This window comes from Hippopotamus amphibius, chromosome 6 (genome assembly GCF_030028045.1).
Source record: "Hippopotamus amphibius kiboko isolate mHipAmp2 chromosome 6, mHipAmp2.hap2, whole genome shotgun sequence".
Lineage (NCBI taxonomy): Eukaryota > Metazoa > Chordata > Mammalia > Artiodactyla > Hippopotamidae > Hippopotamus > Hippopotamus amphibius.
Window position 1 is genome coordinate 47,658,924 of NC_080191.1, and position 24,245 is coordinate 47,683,168.

A 24,245-nucleotide genomic window follows, 5' to 3' on the forward strand; every position below is an offset into this window, starting at 1 on the left:
GCCTCAAGGAAGATTATCTTAGACAAAGCTAAGGCAGCTGTCAGCACTGCATAAAACGTATGCGACAGTATCCCTGAAAAACCACCTGACCCCATCACTTCCAAGATGCCCAGAGGTAAAGCAGGCACTATTAGTTTGGTTCTGAAGTCTGCTCCCTGAATGGTTAAGACACTTTCCTCTTTTATTTACCATCATGCATCAGATTTTTAATATTTCCAGTTTATCCAGAGGAAAATTAAGTAACAAGCTACACAATTTAGAATCATGAATAAAATTTAGAATTTCGGAAACTCAAATCTTGTGACCTAGGCTAGGAATACAAAATTTTTTCCAAATTTTCTGTTATGGTGTAAAGAGTTAATTAAAGCACGAGTTTGCCTGAATTAAGATAAAAATTACAAAACCCTAAAATCAGTATCATTTAGATTTCTGATGTCAAAAATCCATTTGACAGAGCAGGCTTTACTACACTGACATTTTAACAGTAGCCAAAGTCCTGTTCCCACTAAATTCTGTCTTGGCAGCACCAAGAATTTGCTAAACGCCTAAACTGTTCCTGGTTAAGAATTCTCTACCTCAAGAGCGTTTGGAAGCAACACAGTGCAACAAGGAAGCTGGATTAAGCAAGTCCTTAAGATTTCTATTCTTATCACAGAAACCAAGCTTTCTGCAAAATGAGAATGGTTTAAAACAAGGAGAGCTACTAATTTACTCCAAATATTCTTTATACCTTAGATTTGAATCTGATACTATACAGCACAATTACAGGTAATATTTCACTAAAAGTAAAATCTGATATTCTCACATTACCTCAAGATTACAACAAGCAAATAATTATTAGAACACTAAACGAAGGGATCTGGTTTCAAACTATAAATGACAACATTTTCTAATCTTCTCATCTTTCTAATCAGGATAGTTCCACCAATGTGAAGACATCAAAATTTTCATTTAGATAGCAGCCCAGACATCTTTCACAGGTTTTGAGGACCTCAAGTTATTACTGTCAAAACATCACATAAAGCTTAACATTTTGCATGAGCGATCTTTCCAATACTTTTGAAATCAAACCACATAGATATAGCACTTGACTCAACTTACCCAGCGGCTAAATGTTAGAGAATTGGTAAAAGAGTGTTCCAAACAAATCAATTCGCTTAATTTTTCAAGTAGATCTGATTACCATCGTCTTTTAAAAAATTCAAAGACTCCACCTAATGAGGAAAGAAAAAAACACAACAAAGAATTGCATTTAAACCAGAGCAGCATTATTTGTTCTATACATTAATAACACAGAAATCAAAGCAAGATTATTATTATTATATCTTCTCCTAAGTTACTGTGCTACTTAAAACTATAAAACAACAAAAGCATCTGGCAACTACATTAAATTTTCCAGTTTGGAAATTAAAAGAATGTTCAAGCATAGAAAAAGCAATAAAATCACAAAGTGTGAGGGCAGAAGAGTTTATTTTCAGTACTGATTGGCACACGGAAGTGATGACTACATGATGTCAGTTAGGATATGTAAAATTAGAGATGAGGAAAAGATGCAACTGACTACTTTGGAATTCTATTCATTGATTCTTATTAATTTACTGATGCAATGAAAATGTGTAGGTTGCCGTTCTTTAAAGTTGCTAAGCCCTAGTTACAGGCAATTTCTGTTGAGGAACATAAACTGATACCCAGATAGATCATTTGGAGAGAATTCACTGGCATAAATTTCCAAATAATTCTCAGAATGTTATACCTTGTCTTCCACAGAAAGTGTTTACGAAAGATATATAAACAGCTTAATTACAGTTCATAAATAATATCAGTTAATTCTATTCATTTTATCAGATGTACCTTTCCTGAAACTCAAGTATTAAATTGCTATCTTAGCTCCAAGAGAAAGTCTGAGAGAAGGAAAACTATATGTTAATTGATGAGAACCTAAGATAAATGGGATTCTAGGGGGCAGAGCAGAAGAGTGAGACAGAAAATTGGACAGCTTCCAGATACTTCTGAATCAGGTCCCCCCGGGGTAGATTAAGTAATTTTAAAGTTCCAGAACATCAGACATGACTATATTTCAATGAAAGTTCAAAAACCTATTGCAAGGCCAAAAATACATGGCTTTTTATTATACAATTTGGAATTAGCCACATATTGTCACTCCTCTAGTCCTAGTACATGTATTAGGAAAATTGACAGTTTATTTCAGTTGTAAAAAAAAAAAAGACTGAAATAGATTTGCCACCCACTATTTGAAGATAGATGCTGCAACAAAAAAAAACAAAACAAAAATGTTCCTACCAATGGAGAAGACAAATAGCAATAATTATACGAAGTAGAAACCCACGGTAGCCATGGGAAATACGTTTTCACTTCCAAGACAACCAATGTCTAGATTCTAGTCTTGCTGCTATTCAAGAAATAGTTATCTAGGAAACTCATTTGGATATGGTCTCAAAAGGCTTCTTCATTAACAGTGATAAATAGCCTTTTAATTATTATTCTAGGGTTCTTGCCATAAATATGACAAGACAAATGTCAAATGGTTTGGTTATTTTAATTACACTGGACCAACAAATAGAACACCTAAACAATGAGATGCAAAATGGTATACAGCACACATAATTTTCACACTGAATATTCAGAGCTGTGAAAATATTTTTGGTATTTTTCCAGGTGCTTTATGAAAGGGTTACAAAGGCGCTTTCAAATGATGTTTGGTAGTTAGCTTCCGGTCATCTCCGAAGTCTGACATGATGGTTTTGTGCTAGCATACTGTTTAAGTTAGTTACTTTCCAAGAAAAAGTTAGGGCACCTCCCATCATGGTGCAGAATGACTTGAAGACTCTTAAGAATCCTTTTCTCACTGTGTTTCAATGTATAATGTGAAATTGACCTGTGCAAAAGTCTAGATCTACCATCCCTCTTGCCATCTTTGTTCATTTTTAAGGTAAAGTACTGTTTTCTTAACTTATGTAGTTCTTGCTTCATTTCTTGCACCATTTCATGGCTGGCCACCAAGTCAGTATCTTATTTAGGTTTTTCAAGCCTATAATACAGCAAGTGTGCTCTAGTTTCAATCTAACTATGGTTATCTGAGTGGCCAGTGATTTCAAATTATTTCGGAATTTTTCAGCATGAGCACTTCCTACCAAGCTTCAAAAGCAGTAAGTACAAAATATATTAGTTACCTGTATGGATGATTCAGTTAAATGACTGCCCCTAATTGACACAGAAGGTAAAGATATGCTGCCTGTATAACAAGTGAGCCTCATATGTACAAATCACGATACAACATTCCTTAGAAATGTTCATTTCCTTCGAAATGACTAACACCTGAGAGATGATGGTTGCTTTCCTATAATTCCTATATGGTACAGTAGTACCACCTAAAATAATTTTATAACCTGATGAAAGCAGTTGAATCTACACCTCCTTGCCTTCAATTTGTTTTATTGACTGCCTCACCACACCAAGAAAAAAGAAAAACAAGACCAAAAAAACCCACCTCAGTCAATGGTATTTTGGCTCCATCAGAAAATCTAACCACACCTGAACTACAAAGTTTTTCAGTCAGGTACATATTTCGGTTAGGTATTTCAGTCAGGTACGTGGTCTAAACAATGGAGTAACTTATCATTAGGTAATATTTGATTGTGCTTGTCACCAATTGGTCTACTTCAGTCATTTCTGTATAATAAATCAATGTGCCTACAATGCAGGACTACAGTGACTCTCTCTGGCTGAACGGTTCCCCATATAGTAGACAGGAACCATACTCCCTGAGCTGACCAGGTCACTCCCAGAAACACTTTAGCTCTCCACGCTGTTCCAACAGTGAATACAGTAAATCAGCCCTTTCAGGAGCACGGAAAACTGCCTTTGACAGGAGTAAAGGACACCCTGTGTGCGAACTGCGATGTCTTTATAGCCCTGGACCAAGGCTTAGCAGCCTTGGAGCACCCTCCTTGTATTGAGGATGAGACTGAGGCCCAGAAGGTCACAGTTATTTGTCTCAGGTCACACAGCCAGGAGGCAGGTCTCCTGACTACTCTTCTACCATTTTCCCCTTTATATCACAGAGCTTCTTTGTCTCCCATAGGCAAAAGTTCAGCAACACGGAGCAGGAGTTCACTGAGCGCTAATGACATTAAAGATGCTTCTCAGTTTAGGAAGGGAAGAAAGTGGGTGCAAAGTGAGTGAGAACAGACCTACAAATACCACAGGTGCCATGCCACCCTCTTCAGCATAGTTGTAGTCAACTCATTTCTCTACAATCTTAGTAAAAAACTGGCCAAGGAGAATAAGGAGACTGAGAATATACCTTGAGACTCTTACACACCCAAAACACCTGGGCATATTGGGGCAGAGCTCCAAAATCACAGTTAGAAAGCAGTGCCTTAACAGTCAGAGTTAGTACAGCTGCCTTCCTTAGTCATAAATATTATTTTCCCTCATAAATACATAACAACATTGAAGACATTTTAACCAGAGAAACACCCTTAATCCCACCAAACACAATCATTTTCATTAAAAAATGATTCTAATCTAGCATTTATTTGCCCCCCATGTAAGCGTATTTTCACACAGATGCTCTCAAAACACACATAATGAGGCATCTATTTTCTTCATTTACCACTTCATAAACACATACTATATTTCCATGTAATTCACAAAGTTCTCATTTTTACCAGCCATATAATATTCCATAGAGTTAGTAGGCTTACTTAGTCATTTTCTTAATCATTCCAATATGTGGGAGTATTTCGGATGTTCTCATTTATTTTTAACACTAGAAATACAACTTTTTGCTTAAAATATTAACAGAAACATGACTACTAAATCAAAGAGTATGAATATTTTTATGGACTTATTCATAAAAGGCCATATTGATGTCAACAGGTTGAAATTATAGTCACCAACAACATGTGTACATTCTACTTCCTCATCATTGTATGTGATTAAATTTGTTCAGTGATTTATTTAATATAAAATGGTATTTCAGGGTTGCTTTTTTAAATTTTAATGGTGATCATAATTAATCTCCTATTTTAAGATAATTTTATTGTTTCATCTTTAATATAAAATTTTACATTATTCTATTCACATAATTTGACTACATTTTGGTCCTAATTTTTCTTATGAATTTAAATGGCCTTTTAATATGATATCTATATTAAATTTTCTATAAACTGTTCTGTAAGTTTATTTTTAGATATTAACCAGTGAATGTCTGGCGTGTATCTGGATCCTCAAGTATATACTCAAAGGTTTTTGACAAATCCCATTCTCCCACAATCCTATTTACTAAACATGCTATATTTTATGTGCATATTGTATTATGGGTCCATTTCTGGGTTCCTTATTTTGTTACACTGATGTACATATTTAAAAGGGAATGTTTATTCAGACCTAATAATATGTGACAGGCATTGTGTTACATAGTTTTCATGTGTATTATTACATGAACTTGTGTGTGTTAGGTAGTTTTAATTACTGTTATTTTTTTATAGTATGTTTGAAACCACAGTAGACCTAGATTCTACTCCCTAATCTCTCTCGCTCTCTTTTCTTTTTTTGCAAGTATTCCTTGATATCTCCTTGTGTGAACACACATACTTGAGAAATTCTCACCCATTTTCCCAGATTATATTATTTGATTAGGTGTATCTTCTACCCTCCATATTCAGCCATACCCAAACAATTCTCATTAGGAGTTTGAATAGAATTGTGTTGAATCACATATATAAGCATCTTTTAAATATTCTGTTTTCCCATGTAAAGAAAACATAGTATATTATAATGCACCTCTGCAACTATTACATTTGAACTTTTATATTCAATAAACATTTACATTCTATAAGTCTCCTCTTTCCTCATTTCCATTCCACTTGCTTGGAAATATTTATTCTCAAGTTCAGCTGCTAAATTGTGTTAATTCCTCACAAAGTCCCCTGAATAATATCCTGTAGATGAACACTGATTAAATGGAAGACAAGTATTTTAAGCCCTATCTTAAATAAAACACCTTAATTGCTTCAACAAAAATGAAATTAAGCTGTCTATAAACGACGCAACCACCACAAAATAATAGCCCTGGCAACCACTTTATATTCTTAGTGTATTTACAAGACGAAGCCCTGAGTTCATTTAAAACGAAGCTGAATGGCTGAGGTTACCTAATATCCTCCTCTTTTCCCTGCATCTTGACAAATATCTCTTACTTCTGCTATCCACGAAATAGGTGTGGATTCACAGAGAGAGAAAAACTAACAGGAAATGTAAATCACTTAAAATTAAATAAAATATTTTAAATGTAAACATGACTGAGAACAGTCTATATATTGTTATACATCATAACTGAATCCACATTTATACATCACAATTGAATCCATGTTACCTTCCTTGATTTAATGAACCTAGATACTCTTAAAAAATCTCCTATTTTATGAAATCTGTGTGGTATATGAAGAATTGTAGACACGATGGTGAAAGGGAAGGGAAGGACAAATAGAAAGAATGGGAGGAGAAAAGCCAGGAATATCTATCTGTGTGAACGCAGGCAAATAAGGACAGAAGCCGTTTTCCATCCACACTTAGAAACTCATACTTTGTGTCAAACTGAGTGAAAGCATGAATGATGTGCTTCTACACTTTCCTGAAGAAAGAAACACGTAGAAAATGTGGCAAATATTTAATCTGAGGCTTGTTTCCTGAAAGACTGCAAGATGCCCACAAATTTTCTTTCCCAGAGTTCAAAATAGCAAGCTGAGTGGGTGTAAGCACTTCAAGTGCGCAAAAAAAAAAAAAAAAAAAAAAAAACCTAAGGAAAAGGAAATCATACTTTTTGCTCCTCAGTTTGAGAATTTTAAAAGAGCCATTTAAAGGGATTTTAATGATTTGGATCTCTCGCTTGTCTTGAATCAGAACACAAATATGGTCCTGAATACTTAAATGAGCCCTCTGGACACTTTTAAAAGGTACAATTTCTATGTAAAGACCACATTTACAAACTCATTGTTACAGTAAGAGTGTGCAGTTTCCATTCTGTTACAATCAGATACCTAAATACAACACCGGCAAAAAGGGAAAGTATTTTAAGCCCTATCTTAAATAAAACACCCTAATTGCTTCAACAAAAATGAAATTAAGCTGTCTATAAACGACGCGAGCTTGTTAAAATGTAGATTCTGATTCTATAGGCCTGGGTGGGGTCCAGCTTGTTAAAGTTCCCAGGTGCTGCTGATGCGCTTGCCTGAGGTCCACACTTTGAGAAGCTAGACTCTAGTCCATGACAATGGCTGACTGCCTCCCAGCCAATAGAAATAATAATCTACAACTAAGAATGTCTGCGAGGTAACTAACACTGGGCTACTTGTCAGAGGAGATAATAAAGTACATACAATTAGCCCTGAGCTAACCCATAAAAAAATGACTTTTTAAGAAACTAAGTGCTAAATGCTAAAATGTGTGGTAATGATTCTAAGAATAATAGGAATTGAAAACAGGAAGAGTCCATCCAGGACTAGAATAGTGGCAAGGGGCTTCAAAGAGCAGGGTGCACTTGGTTGGGCCCCCAGGGCTAGAGAAAGAGCAGGAGACCAGAAAAGGCAATTCTAGAAGGGAGTTGTGCCTGGAGTTCCAGTAAGAGAAAACTACATCACCTGCCTTGTGGCTGTAGATATCATCACTACAGACGTTGACCAGAATTCACTTTTAACCAGGTGATAGGCACCTCTGACCTTGTTTAGAATGTGTAGGTTCGGGAATTACAATGCTGTTCCAGGACAGTAAAGCATCACGCAATTTTGCTTTAGGCTTCAATTTTCTTCGTTGGCAACATGAAGTATTATTAATGACATCAGATAGGTTTAAGCCTGGTAGTTCAAAGTTACCATTTTTGAATATATATTTACGCAGCGTATGCCTTTGATTAACTGATGTCTTTAATGATGAATGATTTTAACAGCATTGGGATATAACCTTTTACTACAATAGAATTAATAAATTTCTGTTATTCAGAGTGTTTGAATTCTACTTTTATTATAAAAATAAACACTTTTTTTTTCTCCTAAAAGATACTTTTTTGGATGGCACATACCCACACAACACCCCCAAGCTCCAGCATTATTCTTCCTTTTCCTCCCACACTGGCTGACAATGGGAAGAAAATACATCCAGAAACAGAACGAAATTATTAATGAATTATACCTTAGGCTTTGTTTGTTTTTTAATCTCCTTAGAGAGCTTTTCCCATCAACCCCCAGTATGTCAGATATATCATCCAATGGATTCAACAGAAAAGGAACAGAGGATTGCAAGGGTCAATATAAACATGAAAGTTCCAACTCTAAACTTTTTACTAAAGAAAACTACAGGGAGATGAGGGTACCTGAAAGCTGCAGGAGGGAAGGGAGCATTTGAAAGAGAAACAGTACATTTTAGCATTCCCAAGGCAGGTCAACAATCTCACCAGGTTCCAGTTCTGTCTTTGGCACTGCCAAGCATATCACCTTATTATAAACAGTAAGAAATGATATGTGAGCTACTTGCAAATATTACACTTCACATGCACGTTGAATGCCATGACTGTGGTTTAACTACAACTACTATCCCTTGTATGTTTCTGTCCTACAAAACTTCCCTGTGCTTGCTGGAAGATGGAATTCAGGTAACGGATTATGGCAAAACTCTGCAAGTTCAAAGTCTCTAAACTTGAACGTGATAAGGTACATTCATCACTACAGCTGTGCTAAATAAGGCCGTGGTATTCAGGATGCACCGTTGGTTACCTACTCCCCCAACCTAATCCACTCAGGCATACACTCATTAATGATAAGAAAATGAGATTCATATGAGACTGCTAAATTAACTGCTACCCATGAATGGCTACAAAATACTAAACAGAAGGCAAATGGGCGTGCCCTAATAAGACGGCAAAGCTTATCTTCTACAAATCTCTTCCCCTTTCTATTCTGAACCCTTTCAGGTGTCCTCCCCTAACTAGGTCATGAGACAGTACAGGCTGCACTCCCCACTTACTGCAAAAAAGAGCTCATAATCTTTTTCATACTTGGCTGCCAGAAATGTAATATGTTCTCATCAGGAAAATAATTTACTTTATGAAAACAAACAAAAAAACTTGGAACGTCATAAAACTTAACACAAATGAATAAATAATGGCTGACGAAGAGGTATATTTGGAGAGTGGGTTTCACTAGAATAGAAGCAAGAACCACTCTACTCCTCACCCCGTGGGAGATGCTGTTACTAATCCTATGATGGATCCAGTGCCAGGCACTGTGTCGTCTAAACTACAACAAGATATGATCTGCTTTCAGGTTTTTGAGGCTATTTCTATTTGAATCGAATTGGCGCTTCCGAAAATAGTTCATCAATGAGAACTATTCTCTCTGTTTCTCTCTCTCTCTCTTCCCTTCCCCTCTCCCACTGGTTTGGATCTGGCCTTTTCATTACTCATAAGACAGAGCCCCATTTTTTCCTCCCAGGTATCTCTCCTTAAAATCCTCGGTGTTTATATGTACACCTACTCTTAGAATTACCCACAGATATTACCAGAAGTTTTAAGAGTTAAATTTACAACAGCACAGACTTCTAACTGCAAGCCTGGAACCATGGTGGAAATAGGTTCAGTTAAGAAAGATTTCCCAAGTCAGAACTGATGTCCTCACTAACCAGGCTGCCAGGCCTAGATCAAATGAAGGTCGACGCACAGTTCCCAGAGGAAGCTGTTCAACTCGTCGGGTTGGTTCCCCTGAGCCCTGCCAAGGAGGCCCTTCAGACTGACAGCCAACCTGGCAGAGCTGGTGTCTTCCCCCAGGCGGAGAGACCCTCCCCTGAGGACGGGCACCAAAAGTCAGCAGAGCTGAGCTGAGCAGCTGGGGGCACCCACTTGTGGTGACACAAAGGCAGCTCCCTCTGCCTCGGGAGGGTTAGAAACCCCTGATGATGACTTGGGCTGTCAAAGTGTATACTGCGAGACAGGACATCCCTCCTGGCACTGTGGGTGAGTGAAGCCCAGGCCAGGGCAGCAACAACAGCCTGGCCTGAGGACAGCCTGCTCCTCACATCAAAGCCGGAGGCCCTGGGAGGCTGGCGAGCAGCCAAAGATGCAAAGAGCGGCAGGGGAGTGTGTTGCCTTAGGAGACTAGCAAACTGGGACAGGGTAGAGTCTGTGAATTCCAAGCACTGGGGAGGTCTGCTCAGAGATTTTACCCTCTCCTGTCAGGGATGTGATTTAATTCCCTTTGAAGAGGAAAGAAAAAAAAAAGGAAAGAAAGGAAGAAAGGAAGGAAGGAAGGAAGGAAGGAAGGAAGGAAGGAAGGAAGGAAGGAAGAAAAGAAAGAGAGAGAGAGAGAAAGAAAGAAAGAAAGAAAGAAAGAAAGAAAGAAAGAAAGAAAGAAAGAAAGAAAGAAAGAAAGGAAGGAAGGAAGGAAGGAAAGGAAAAGAAAAGAATATACATTCCCAAACCTTCTGTCTGCAAAAGCAGACAGCACAATGCAAATTAATGCACTCTGGTCCTTTTCAGCTTGCAGCCACTGTCTAAAACAATAGGGCTAAGTGAGAGGTGACATTCTCCCGTCCATCTTAATAAGGCATTAAGTCTAAGGAGTAATTAAGATCATTTAAATGCAAACATCACTGTTCCATTGCTAATATCCTCCCAGATATTCCCCATCAAGTCTGTTTAATTAGAGAAGCACCGCATGTTAATTATAACCTGACAGTTTTACTTATTTGACAGGACACAGCATAGAGTCTCATTCTGAGTAACAAGAACTAAGGGTGAGGCTTCGAACTCTGTCACAAAGATGACTCAGCTCTTGGACCTAGAATGTTCTACCCGGAAAAGTCTACCCTACTTGCTCAACAGAAATGGGAGTTCATCCAGGAATTATCTTCTCTCCTCCTCACTTTATTGTATAGCTTTTTGCACAGAAACATAGAAAACAAAGTAAGAAAGAAAAATCTGTAAGAGAGGAAAAGAAACATTCATCAATCCGCCTCCCTTTCATCATCTTAAAATGTGATTCCTCAGGACCCGGATGAATGCCGCGAATGAACGGGAAGCCCTTTCAAAGAAACGAGCATCACAGGGAAACACGGCACACGTAGGCCACCGGAGTGATTGGGTGCTATCGTGAGAATGCGCGCATAAGCGCTCCTTAGAACAGAGAGGGCCTTGTGAGCTTTCCTTTCAGAGGAAATGAATATGAGTTGAGGTCACTCAACTCTAATCCACCCTGTGCGCCAGGGTTATCCTTCGAGCTGCACATGCTCCACTTCGGCGGCAGTCTGTCACAGACCAGCGAGGCGTCCCTGGTGGCACGCTGGGGGCGGAATAACTTCCAACGCCTTGCTCATCCGGTGTGGGGAAGGCCAAGGTACAGAGTTTTACCTGACTGCATAAAATGTAGAGCTATTTCCAGCTTCTGAATCATCGTACTGGCTCTTTTACCAGTCCTAGAGCCATAGTACAACCCTTTAAAAATATCCTTTCTATTCAATTTTAACTTATTGGAACATAAGCAAACACAAAGTGAATCCTGTGGAATTTCAAAAAGATGAAACCGTGCAATGGAAGGGAAAAAAAAAAAAAAGACCAAAAAGAATTTTCCAAATATTTTCAATTTAAAATGGTCACCATTGCAATGCTAGTGGTTATCCTCCATCATCTTCAAACTGGATATAAAAACTCCCGACAATTAACACTTAGCAGGACTTCGGTGCCTGAAGACACAAATCAATTTTGTTTTAGTTCCACTTCTAAGACTTTGAAGAGAAACATTAAATAATGGAATTTTTTTAAAACTGCTAACTGATATAGGAAGAACCTCAGCTATTTCTGTAATAATTCCACTGGGATTTGTGCTGGATATTATAAAAACAGGATGTTTTGTTTGTTGTTACTCATAAAAGACTACCAAGCCAGTATAAGGCTACAAAATACAACAAAAAGACAAATCTATGTGAAGTATTAAAAAAGCCAGATGGAATTTTTATTCATGTATTTAAAATTTTTGTTCCATGTGGGATGACCTCTGGAGACATGTTTCTTGTTTTTATGAATGTCAAAAGGGAAATAGTTACATAACGTAATTCTGCAGTGGTCCAGTATCACGGTGCAGAGAACTTAATCTTAAATACAGGACAGTCAGAGATGAGTCTTCGCTGCTAAGACCTCTTATTTTTAAAATTAACATGAATTAGTCCATTAATAGTATACCTATTCCATTTAGTTAGAAGCTGATCCTAGCAACATAAAGATTCCAATAACAAACTTTTTTTTAATACTCCTTCAATGCAAAGTGAAGAAGCTACTGGTACCAAAGGATAATATTAGTGGATTTAGAGATGATTTTAAATGGGTATGACTAGCACACTCAAATACACAATCATATCCTGTGTGTGGGTGCAGGGAGGGAGGATGGAGCGGGAGTTACCACTCTGATTCTTCACTGCTTTCTGCCTCAGTAAACAGAAACCTACCTATCATCCCTGTATCCTGACCCACAGAACCCCACTTGGGAATAAAGAGTAAGTAGAGAGGAAATGCATCTAGGAAACAATTACACCTGAATGTTCTCCCAGCAGATAGCTGAGCTCTGCTCTGTCCATTCAGGTGCTTTTTGAAATGACTGGAAAAAACACTCAAAAAACTACACCTGCTACCAGGACTCCATGAGTGAGTCTCCATGCAAACCAAGTGCAAGTACCTGGTTGACCATGAGTCTAGGAATGAAATATAGGCTTCTCTTTCCTTCTGAAGTCCTGGGAGCTATGTCTAATCAACAAAGGTTTCATTTTCTATAAAACTATAAGAAAATATCTTTTTAATATCCAACCACTTACAAACGTTTCTGCCTGGTGAAATAAAAATTTTGTTTCCTATTTCAATATCTATAATTTGTGATTTGTCACCTGTTAACATATTCAGCAATCATTTTCTACGTACCTATCACACACCAGGCACTGTGCTGCATCTGAAGGCACACAGATGTGTTTTCTGACCTCGACGAATACCGGGCTTGCAGGTAGGATGAAAAGTGCTGTAGTACAAGTTACAAGAGGGCCCACAGGAAAGTGAGGCATAAGGATCCAGGAAGGGCTGAGAGTGGAGACACCTGAAATGGACCTGGAGTAATCAGTAGAAGCTTGTCAGGTAAACAGGGAGAAAACCAAGTTTGAGAGGAAACAGAGTATATTCCGTTCTAGAATAAACTAGGTTTGAGGTGCCTTAAGAATATTCAGATAGAAATGTCCAAGCAGACAGAGGGACATACAGATACAAAACCCGCAGGAATATGCAAAAAGAAAACCCAGTTTGGAAGACTAATAGTGTCACTGGCAGGTAGGGTGACACTTGAAACAATGGACCTTGTCAACAGTTTGGGAAGCTATAGAGAAAAGAAGCCTAAGGACTAGACTTTGGTGAAAGCCACAAAGACTGAGGAGTGTGGGAAGGGGCTGAGAACAGAGGTGGGCACCAGGTCACAGCATCACAGAGCCAAGCGGAGAAAAAAATTAAATGATAAACAGTGTCAAATATAACTCAAAAAATAGGTCAAACAGGTCAAAGACCTAAAAGATTCCACTGAATTTCAAAACTAAGAAGTTACTGAAATTCCTTTCTAAAAACCGTGATGCAGTTGAAATCGATAACGTATAAGCTAGAAAAGCCATCAGGATTATTGGTTTCAGTTTGCGTGCTTGTTTACTTCCAAAGTGGAAGATATTTGAACATGTTTAATTTTCTAAGTGGGAAGATCTTTTAAAAGCTATAGCCCTGAACCTAGAGCCCATGCTCTACAACAAGAGAAGCCACAGCAATGAGAAGCTCATGCACCGCAATGAAGAGTAGCCCCCGCTCATCACAACTAGAGAAAACCCACACTCAGCAACAAAGATGCGACACAGCCAAAAATAAACAAATAAATAAATTTATAAAAAATCAAAATAAAAGAATTTAAAAAATAAAAGCTATAGCCCTGGGGGGGAAAAAAAGTGTTCTAGCATGATTTTACTGAATTACATTTTAGCCATAGTGGAGAGACATAATTAAAACCTGACCATGTTAAAGTAAAATTTCAAATTCTTAGCAATTAACTACTAATATAGATTTACTGATTTGGGGAACCAAAAGGAATCAGTAAGAAATTACCCCAAACTGGAGAAATCTTAAAAGTAAAACTACTAAAAGGCAAAGTAAACTTGGATCATAGGATTTTCAAGCTGAACAAAACTTTACAGATCATCCACTTAAATCTCTTATTTTAAAACAGATTTTAACTCCATGCAATAATAACAACTTCCACTGGGAAACATCAAAACCAAATTTAAATTGTGCAAGATGAAAGAAACTGCTCACGACAAAGAGGATGCAATTCCGAAACCTGGCAATTACAAGTTCCCGGTGAGTGTACCAGGAAGATTTCTGAAGAGCCCCCTAAAAGGTCCACTGACATCCCACACACTTAGTACCTCATGACTAACCCATCCTGCTCAGTCTGGGGTCACACCCCTCAGTGATCCTCACCCTGAAAGTTACTACATGACAAAGAAATCCCGAAAAGCATAAACAAGAAATTATACCAAGGTAAACATATTAGTGTTTCTGTAATGGTTTGTGTTGTATGATTATAACCGAAAATCCAGTTTCATTCATGTGATGAAAAGTTTAGGAAAAAAGAGTTTCATTAGAACTTTGAAAATGACTTATGAAGTCAATTTATGGGAAACATAAAAATAATAGAAGCACTTTTGTACTTCTTTTATAAGTTTAATTTATAGCTTTCCAACTCCCTTGGTCTTTATGTTTTAAATAAAAGATGAGAAAAAAAAAAGCACCCAGAGGAAGCATCTTTATCAGGCCTGAAATAAATAAGGCCTGGTAATAGGATTGTGGCTCCCAGCCAAGAGCAGAATCCACCTGCCCTCATTCTGGCGAGATTTAGGACTGTGATTCTTTCATATGGAGGTACACACACAGACACCAAGCATTATCTTATTTCTTTATAAGATGTAGCAGATAGTTTTGGCAGCCTAGACTCTGTTTAGACTCTGATTTTCATAAAAAGGAAGCTTAAAAGTTTGAGCTTATTACTGAAAACCTTAAGAAAATGAAAGATCTAGAAACAGTAATGGAGTTTGAAACAATCATCACATAGAATGATATAAACAATCAACATTTACTGAGTCCTTGTGTTCCAGCAATATACTCAGTGACTTATGTGTATTTTCTCATTAAATCTTTTACGAGGCAGGTACCGTTATTACCTTCCTTAGAGAGGACTTAAGGCCCCAAGAGTTTAAGATATTTGTCCATGGCCTCATAGTAAGTGCTGAAAATGGCTTTTTAATCCAGTGAGTCTGACTCTAAACCAATGCTCTTGAAACGATACCCATAGTGGCAATATAAAAAGATTCTCGAGTTGAAGAAATCCAAGTACCTTGTAGTTCCTTGCGCTCAATTTTCATTTCCACTCATGATTTTGATCTGGCAGATGGGCCATCAGTGCCAAACCAAAGAAAGTTTAATATACTGAACCATTCCTCATTACTCACTATTTACATTGATACTACTGCATCACATGGCAGCAGAGTTTTGGGTGGGTCAACCAGATCTATGTATGACAAGCATGGAATGCTTTCACGCTTAGAATGAAGGTCATTGCTCAAAATCGGCAACAAAATCAAAATTTTGCTTAAACAGCTCAAGAGTATTCTTTTACCCAGACCATTGTCCTAATTTACTCTGGCACTAAAAAGTGTTTATTTCTATAAAGTAAGACTAAAATTGATGGGTTTAGAGGACTTTATATGCCCATGTTCCACTAGAGTAATTTTGGAGGGCATGCCATGCTCTCCTTCTGTAGAAAATACAATATTTCTTTCTTCTCAAATTAAAGCCAAAAATTTCCAAAAAGGAAACAAAACTTCACTACGTGACATTCTTTTCAATTTTGTTTTAACTTCATTATCAGAAAATTTCTATATTTTATTTTTCTATCCAAAAAAGCACTATGCTTTTCTTATAAAATGTTCATGATGAATTTTTCCCCTCATCTATTCAATTATTCATTCAACAAAAAACTGTGTACTCCCAAAGCCATGGTTCTTGTCCTCAGGGAACTTAGGGTTTAGTGTTGGACAGACATTGAAAACGGATTGTTACTGTGTAAACTCCATACGAAAGGTATGCTACGTAATCAGAAAGCTATGTAATAGAATTTGAGTAAGGCAACTCTTTTCTAAACATACACTATTTAAAATTTGGGGTCTAAGCATTCCTCCTGTCATGATGTGAAGCCTCAAATTTAGAGGTGATTAAAACAGATGCATGTCAAACCCACCACAACTACACTTTTTTTCTGAAACTGTTAAGATGTTCCAGGATACCCTGAATCCAATTTGAAAATCATCAGCATAGGTGTTCTAGAAACTTCCCCCAAAGAATTCCCTGGCTACCATTCTCATATTCTAGTTTGCACAGATTTATCACTCAGTCAACATATTAATGTGTGCCACTTGACGAGTTTGGAGGGAAAGGGAAAAAAATAGTTCCATAGGACTATCAGAATTGGAAGACCCTTTCAAGTCTTGGAGCAGCAGTCTTTTCCACAGGATCTTTCTAGTCTAAAATGATAACATCTCTAGCCTTGACAAACTTGATGTAAACATTTGTGATTTGATGTAGAAACAAAGAGTAAGGTAGTTTTTGTACTTATCTTTTAATTAATCCAAACTCTCCTTCGTTTAGTTGCACACTTGCACAATGTGTATCTTTCTCTTACTATTTCTAGACCTGCTAAGATTCCAGTTGTTTTCTTACTGATTTCCTTCAGTTAGTATCTCAACCCATAGATGAAGGTGTTCTTCTTTTCCACTTTTGGCAAATTCTGGCAGCCTAAGTTCACTTGGAAGAGATTATACACAAGAGCATGTCCAAATGGAATTCAAGGAGATTGCCAGATGCCTATTTTTTCCACATCAGAGAAGCAAACCGTAGTTGGTCCAGCTCGTCTGCCCGCCAAGTCTGCGACTTAGGGGAAGAAGGTTCAGTCCCAATAGAAGGGAGAGTCTGAGCTGCCTATCTGAGGGTCTCTTTGTGGTTTCGGGAAAGAACTTACTTGAAGCAGGTGCAAGCTGGACTGTTAACATCTCATCCGCCAGCCTGCCAAAGTGGTTCCCACTTAAAGTAAGTTATATTCTAAAAGTTTACTTTTAAACCTACTATTTGAAATTTGGAATGTGTCCCTCTGGAACCAGTGTCACAAACAGTGGTTAGCATTCCAGGCTAGCCTTCAAAAGTTTATATAACCTGACTGAGACTTAGCCTAAGGCAATGTAATAAGTGGACTCTAGGGCCTATTTACCTTATATAGCATAGCTTCCATTAGAAAAAAAGTCACACTGAGGACTGGCATGTATAGGATACAAAACTGCTCCTCGCCATCCCCTACATGGGCCATAAAAGTACAGGTAAAACTCTAAGAAGTAAATAATGCAGTAAGAATAGCAAGACGCCTTCCCCAGAATCAGAGTAATGGGTCAGGGGCATCACCTGGAAAATCCCAGTGGCTCTAGGCTTTTGCAAAGGCAGCAGTGGTGGACCAGTCCCTGGTGGCAACAGACAGACGTGGCAAAAGAGAGGAAGAGAAAGGAGAGCCCAGAAAATAAGTGAATCAGAAGCTAGGGCAGTCCTGAAAAGGGAGCATCCTACAGTTGAGGGCGGGCGAGAGGAAGAGAAAGGGAATTCCTGCCACAAGCCCGCAGGGAAAATCCCCGGTTTGGTTGCTATTCACTCTGTCACTGACTAGGAATGTTCATTATTTAGTACTTTAACCCTCCCAGTCCTTACATGTTCTTACACTGTCGTCTTAAAGTCATGCTGTATGTTGTTAATGGCAAGCTGCTTCCTCCCTGGGAGGTGCGCCCTCCCTCCTCCTCAGCTTGACTGTTAGCCTACAGTGGTTCTCAACCAGGGTGATTTTGTCACCCAAGGGACCCTGCACCATATCGGAGGTTACTTCTGGTTGTTAGGACCAGGGAGGCGGTGCTATTGTCATTTAGTGGGTAGAAGCCAGGGACGCTGGAAATATCATACAATGCACAGGACAGCCCCCCACGACAAAGAATTATCCATCCTCTAATGTCAACAGCACCAAAGGTTTTTTGCTTGTTTGTTTTTTAAGGATTTTTATTGAGATATAATTGACATACAATAAACTGCATGTATTTAAAGTGTATAATTTGATATTTTTTTTCTTATTAGCAATGTATATATGGCAATCCCAATCTCCCAATTCATCCCACCCCCTGCTTCCCCCACTTGGTGTCCATATGTTTGTTCTCTACATCTGTGTCTCTATTTCTGCCTTGCAAACTGGTTGATTTGTACCATTTTTCTATATTCCACGTATATGCATTACTATACGATAATTTGTTTTTGTCTTTCTGACTCACTTCACATTGTATGACAGTCTCTAGGTCCGTCCATGTCTCTACAAATGTCCCAATTTCATTCCTTTTTATGGCTGAGTAATATTCCATTGCATATATGTACCACATCTTCTTTATCCATGCATCTGTTGATGGACATTTAAGTTGCTTCTCAACCAAAGCTGAGAAACCCTCTAAACTCAAGTGCTGCAGAAACTTTTTGTTACATGTGAACTGTGCTCCTGATGTGTTTAAGCAAGCGATTATAACACAAATCACTCAGACCGTACTGTGAAGACCACAATCAACTAAGAGAAATTCTACAAATAACAGCGCTATTCAGCATTACAAAGAATGACATTTGTTTTTTCATCGAGGCAATTAAAGCAAAAGAGCCAAACTTGGAAAGGATGGCAGAAGGGGTATGGCACGAATTTGGTATATCACCTGGATTACGCTGTAGTTTTCTAGAGCAGGGTACTGTGCAAGCTCCTACGTGAATGTAAACCCTGCCACCAGTGCCACATCCTGCTTCTTAAGCATTTCCATAAACAGCAGCATATTCCTCCCCAAGCATCCAGTGACAACCCAGGAGCGTCAGCTAGTTCCTAAAATGCTCACATCTCACCAATATTAAAGTAATCATCTCCCCCAGGAAAAGGCTTACGGGACTGTCTGTGTGAAAAAGAATGGAAGCAGAGCCACTAATCAGGGCACAAACAGTTCCAAGACCCAGGCAAGGAATGTAGCCTCTTTTTGGCTCTCTCTTCAACTAAAAAGAGAAAGGGTTTCACGTAGTTATCTCCAGCCTCCCTTTCGATTCTCATCACCATGAACGTTCTCTTCCCAGATGGTAATGGAGAAGCGGGGGCTGCTCCAAAGAAAGTAGGTAAAGCCACTTTGCGAAACTCTCCAGAGTGAGGGCTCCAGTTGTGGGGTGCCTGCGAACACAGCACACAAACCACCCAGGCAATAAGCCGTCCCCACAGGAGAAACCTTTTGGCCCCAAGCTTGACAGAGTGAGTCTCCGTTTAGCGCCAGGCTGTATGGCGAATGATGACAGTAAGACATCAAGGGACAATCTCCATGTGTGCACCCCAGGAAAGGGCTAATCATTACACACTGGACTCGTCAGCCACAGCCTCCTGCACAGATAGGCATCACCTCCAAGCACCACCTTCTCATTAGGAAGGACAGAAGAAGAGTACAGTGAGTTTTTAACTATGTCTTTGTCATAATGATCACCAACGAAAACAAAATGGGAGGGCAACAACAAGAGGAGATTTGAGGACCCCTTAGTAATTAACAAACACATACTTAACATCTTAATAACCTTTGGGTAGAGACCCAAATTAGTTCTGGGGAACCACTCAGCATTTCTGCATGATCTACTGGCACCGTTTTCATTCACTGCTCTACTGCAGGAATGGATACGGTTTCCCCCAGTTTCCCCATGAGATTTCTATTCTGTGTTTTTTTTTTTCTGTTCATATGCTCAGCGGGGCGATTTAAAAGTAATAATGTCGACAACAGACTCAGGCTCTACCAAGAATGAAAAGATTATATTTCTAGTCCTCACGATTTAAAAAATCTGAATACAAAAACATACTAAAAATACACCATGCTAGGGTGACAGATGAGAAGAAGGGAAGGTAATAAAAAGCCATTTTTCTGCCATTTCAACATTATCACAACTTCCCAGGGCTATGTTTTCCCAGCTGAAAACCAGTACTTTAATATGTGTTTGAACTAGGAGGCATTCTGATAAAACATGTTTGTTTTCTGGGTTCTTGTGTTGTTTTGTTTTATTTTGTTCTTCTCAGTAAGAGCTGGTACTTTTTTAAAACATCTGTCATCTGCATTTAAGAGTACTTGACAACTGTTGTCTCATTATTTTTGGCCCCATGCTGGTGAGAGGCAGATACTTCCATCCCATTTCACTAGGAAACAGGTAGCAAGGGGTTAAAAATAGGGTGATCTTCACGCCCGCCCCCTCCCCCCTCCCCCCCCCCCCCCCCCACCCGCCGCCAAGAGAATGGACTGAAAAGAATTCCCCTGAAGTCCGGTTACTGCCACCGAGACTGAAACTTCGGTATGTAGTACTTCTGCAGTGAAACAAAAAGGCAGATGCAAGGGGTTGACTTCCCTTTCATTGCAAATAACTCTAACAGGACCAACAGGCTACAAAAATCAATAGCAGTAATGACTGCCTTTTTTGGAGCAGCCTGGGCTGTCAGCTGGGCAGGGGGCATTGCTAAGTCCAGGCGGACAACCTGGATCAAGCACTGCAAACAGGTTTCACCAGAGAGAGGCGTGAATAATTTACTTATTAAAGAGATAACTGTAAAGTCTGATACAAACACACAAGCGTAAATCCTTCAACACACAGACCAAATGCTTGGCTTGGCGACCATAAAATGCTATAAGCGATCAAATCTAGGTTCTATGACTCAACTTCCAGAAGTTTAATACCCCTTTTTATCCTTAAAAAGATGACATCTCCACGTGCACAAAGAAATGGTCTGCAAGGGAGTGCTCCAGTTTAGAGGGGCTCCCCGATTACACTGAACCCACACAGGAAGTTGAGGGGAAACCTCAGTGACTTGTCTGTACTAACCTGGTCTTCCATATATGAATACAGCATAGATAAAGGGAATTGCTATCTTTCAATCTGGTTCTAAAGCATTTTACCTTATTCAAAAGAATACAGATCTAACCAATACTTGCCCAAACAAACCCTTCTGTAGTCATTTTTTCTGTTTCACAAATGCAGCAATAAGGGTATATTTGTGAGATTCCGAGGAGAAAAGACAAACATCTCTGTGACCTCAACAATTCTACTTTTTAAATCACACTTAATTGCCACCAACCAGCAAACGTAAGCAGAAAATAAAGAGGTCTGAAACACTGTTAGAAAGTGGAGCTTGAGTTAATGAGCAAATTAGAAAAAACATTATGTCACTTGCCATCAAATGTCATCTGCCAACTTTAAAAAAATCCAAATAAAGAGAGAATTCAAACAGTCCTTCTACAATAAGCTATTGTATGGTTCATAGGTCTGGGTCATTCACAACTCCCGGAAATAGCTGCATGGTGGCCAAGTGCTCTTATTTTCTATGTTCTCACGGGCTTTCAGGACTTGTGCAAATTGTTTTCCAAGCACCATCCGGCCATAATGACCAGGTTACTACTGATAATTATGCTTGCCAGTCTATAGGTTTGTCAGCTAAAGAAATCCACAGACGGCTGTCATAATGAGCAGAAATCTACTTCTGGCACAGCTGCACTGACCACAATGCATTAGAAAAACAACCCTCTCTGCAATAACCAGTTCTGGGCATTGCTGGTTAAAAAAGACTAGTTTCCTGTTTTTCTCAAAAACTTCAGAGTGTGGGTATTGCTATTTTTTACCCCACCCACACCTTTTCTCTTTAATTGTTGAAGATTCCGTGCTGTAAACACCTAATCATGGCATTTTTTAAATATTATAGCTCCAGGTTTAATTTTAGAGCAGATTCATCCTTTCGAAACCAGGACCTTCTCTGTGCCAAGGCCCACGGGTGGGAGGAGGAGCTGAGGCATAGGGTCAGGACCTAGGGAGGAAGGGGGGCGCCCCTCTGGAAAGGGGATCTCAGCCTGGGCTTGGGCAACACCCCAACTCCACGGCCGTGCCCAGGACCAGGAGCCAGCAATGGCACCTCCAGGTTGGCCAAAGCCTAGGGATGGAGACCGGTGGCCTGCACATGGCATACAGCATCAAATGCCCTGCCTGATACATCATTTCATTTATAATGAGCTCTCCCTCTTCCTCACTTTGAAACGTTCATTCCTTTCTTTCAAGGGAAGGTCTAAGTATATGTATACAGCCTACACTATTACAAGGGCAGCTCTTCCTTCTGCCTGATGGGTCAGGTCCCTCCAGTGTCATCTCCCCCCATACCTTTTCCTCTCCCTACCTAAATCACACACACACACACACACACACACACACACACACACACACACACACCCCATATGTGCAAGGAAGGTTGATATGTATCTGTCCCCCACACTAGGCTAGAAGCTTCTCAAGAAAGCCAGCATTGTATTGTTTACTGCCTGTGGCCTGGACATCCTAAATAGTGCCTAGAAAACAGCAAGTGATTGATTAACATGGGCTCAGAATGAATGCCTCTTTCCCTCCACTGTTATTCACAACCTCCCCCCTTCTGTGCTCGCCTCTGTGGAAATCCTCACCTACTGCAAGTTCATTTACATCTGCCTTTCTTCTAAACCCAGAGGTTCTGGAGGTGGAAACTCTGCTGAGCACCTAGCACATACCAGGTGCTCAAAACAACATCTGCTGAGTGTTGATAAATGAATCACTTGTGATCACTTACTTTGGGGCCAGGGACCACATAGACGCTGTAGAAATGTAAAAAGGAGTAAAACACAGATTTCTGTCTACAATTTTTTTCTTTTACTCATACTGTAACTTTTGGTCACTACTAGAAAAGTCTGCAGCCTTTTCTCAGCCAACAGCATCCTCTCAAAGGCAAAGCAATAAGACTTGATCCACATAAACTTGTCCAAACAAGGACTAGAGAAAGAATTTTTTAAAGGAAGTTGAAAATAAAATGTTTATTGCTGTCCTGCTAGGCAAGAAGTGGAGGTAACATCCTTTGAAAGTCACTGAAAGAGAAGGATTCTAACCAAAATTAAAATCTTCGTTTGGATTAAACTTCACAACAGGGAAAGTGTAAACATCTTCCCCCTTCCTACAAGTTCTCCATTTAAAAGAAAGGCATAAATTCAACAAAGGGAGTAGAGATCCTCTCAGACCTTCTAATTATTCTGAACTATAAAAGGGGTAAGAAAAACTCTGAGTCACAATTATGCTTAAATGTACATGTGTTGCCTGCACATGATTCTCCTAATATTTAGAAGAACCAAGAGGATAACAACTTAATGAGCTCCTGATGTGAGAAAAATAAACTTATAGTACTTATCATCTGTCTCGGGATTTTAAAAAATTACTTGTACATTCCTATTATAAAGTTCCACAAGCTATCCATTACGGTCACTACTGGCCCTGGTAGAAGGTCTTATTCCTAACAAATTTTGCAACTTGTCTAAGTAATAAATAGACTTTTTAAAATGAGGTAAATCCTCTTTAATTTCTGGGTGCTTCGTTAAACTACAGAAAAAATTAAAAGAGAAGTAGAAGTTAAGTCAACCATCATTTCATAGAAGACTTGGATTGATTTTCAAGGAAGTTAAATATCTTCTTAGACAGTACATGCATCAGATAACTGGAAAACACCCCAACAGAGTCACTAACAAGGGACAAATAAAGGCCCCACAAGCAGCATATGCAAATGCTGAAGTGCATTCACAAAGACAAATGTTGCCTAGAATAACAAAGCCTCTTTGCTTCTGTATGTTTGCAAATAAACATGATCACTGTTGTATTTTATTAGGAAGCAGCAAAGTCTTTCCCTATTCATTGACAGATCAACTAGAATGGCCTTCCCCAGTAGTAATACTCACATGATTGATCTACAGAAGCAATTTGCTAATAATGGTGAACTTTAACAAAGGTCCTATAGGCTTGAGATGAATAAACTATAGTTTCTACACAGGGAAAAAAAAGGAAGGCCATGTTCCATGTAAACCAAAGATCTAATACAATCACATTTGATGAACTATGAGCAATACGACCAGCCCAACAAAATTATTCTGTTTCTTGCAGGTGTCCTTGGATAAAGTAGAATAGCACCACACAAATAACAGGGATGTATAAA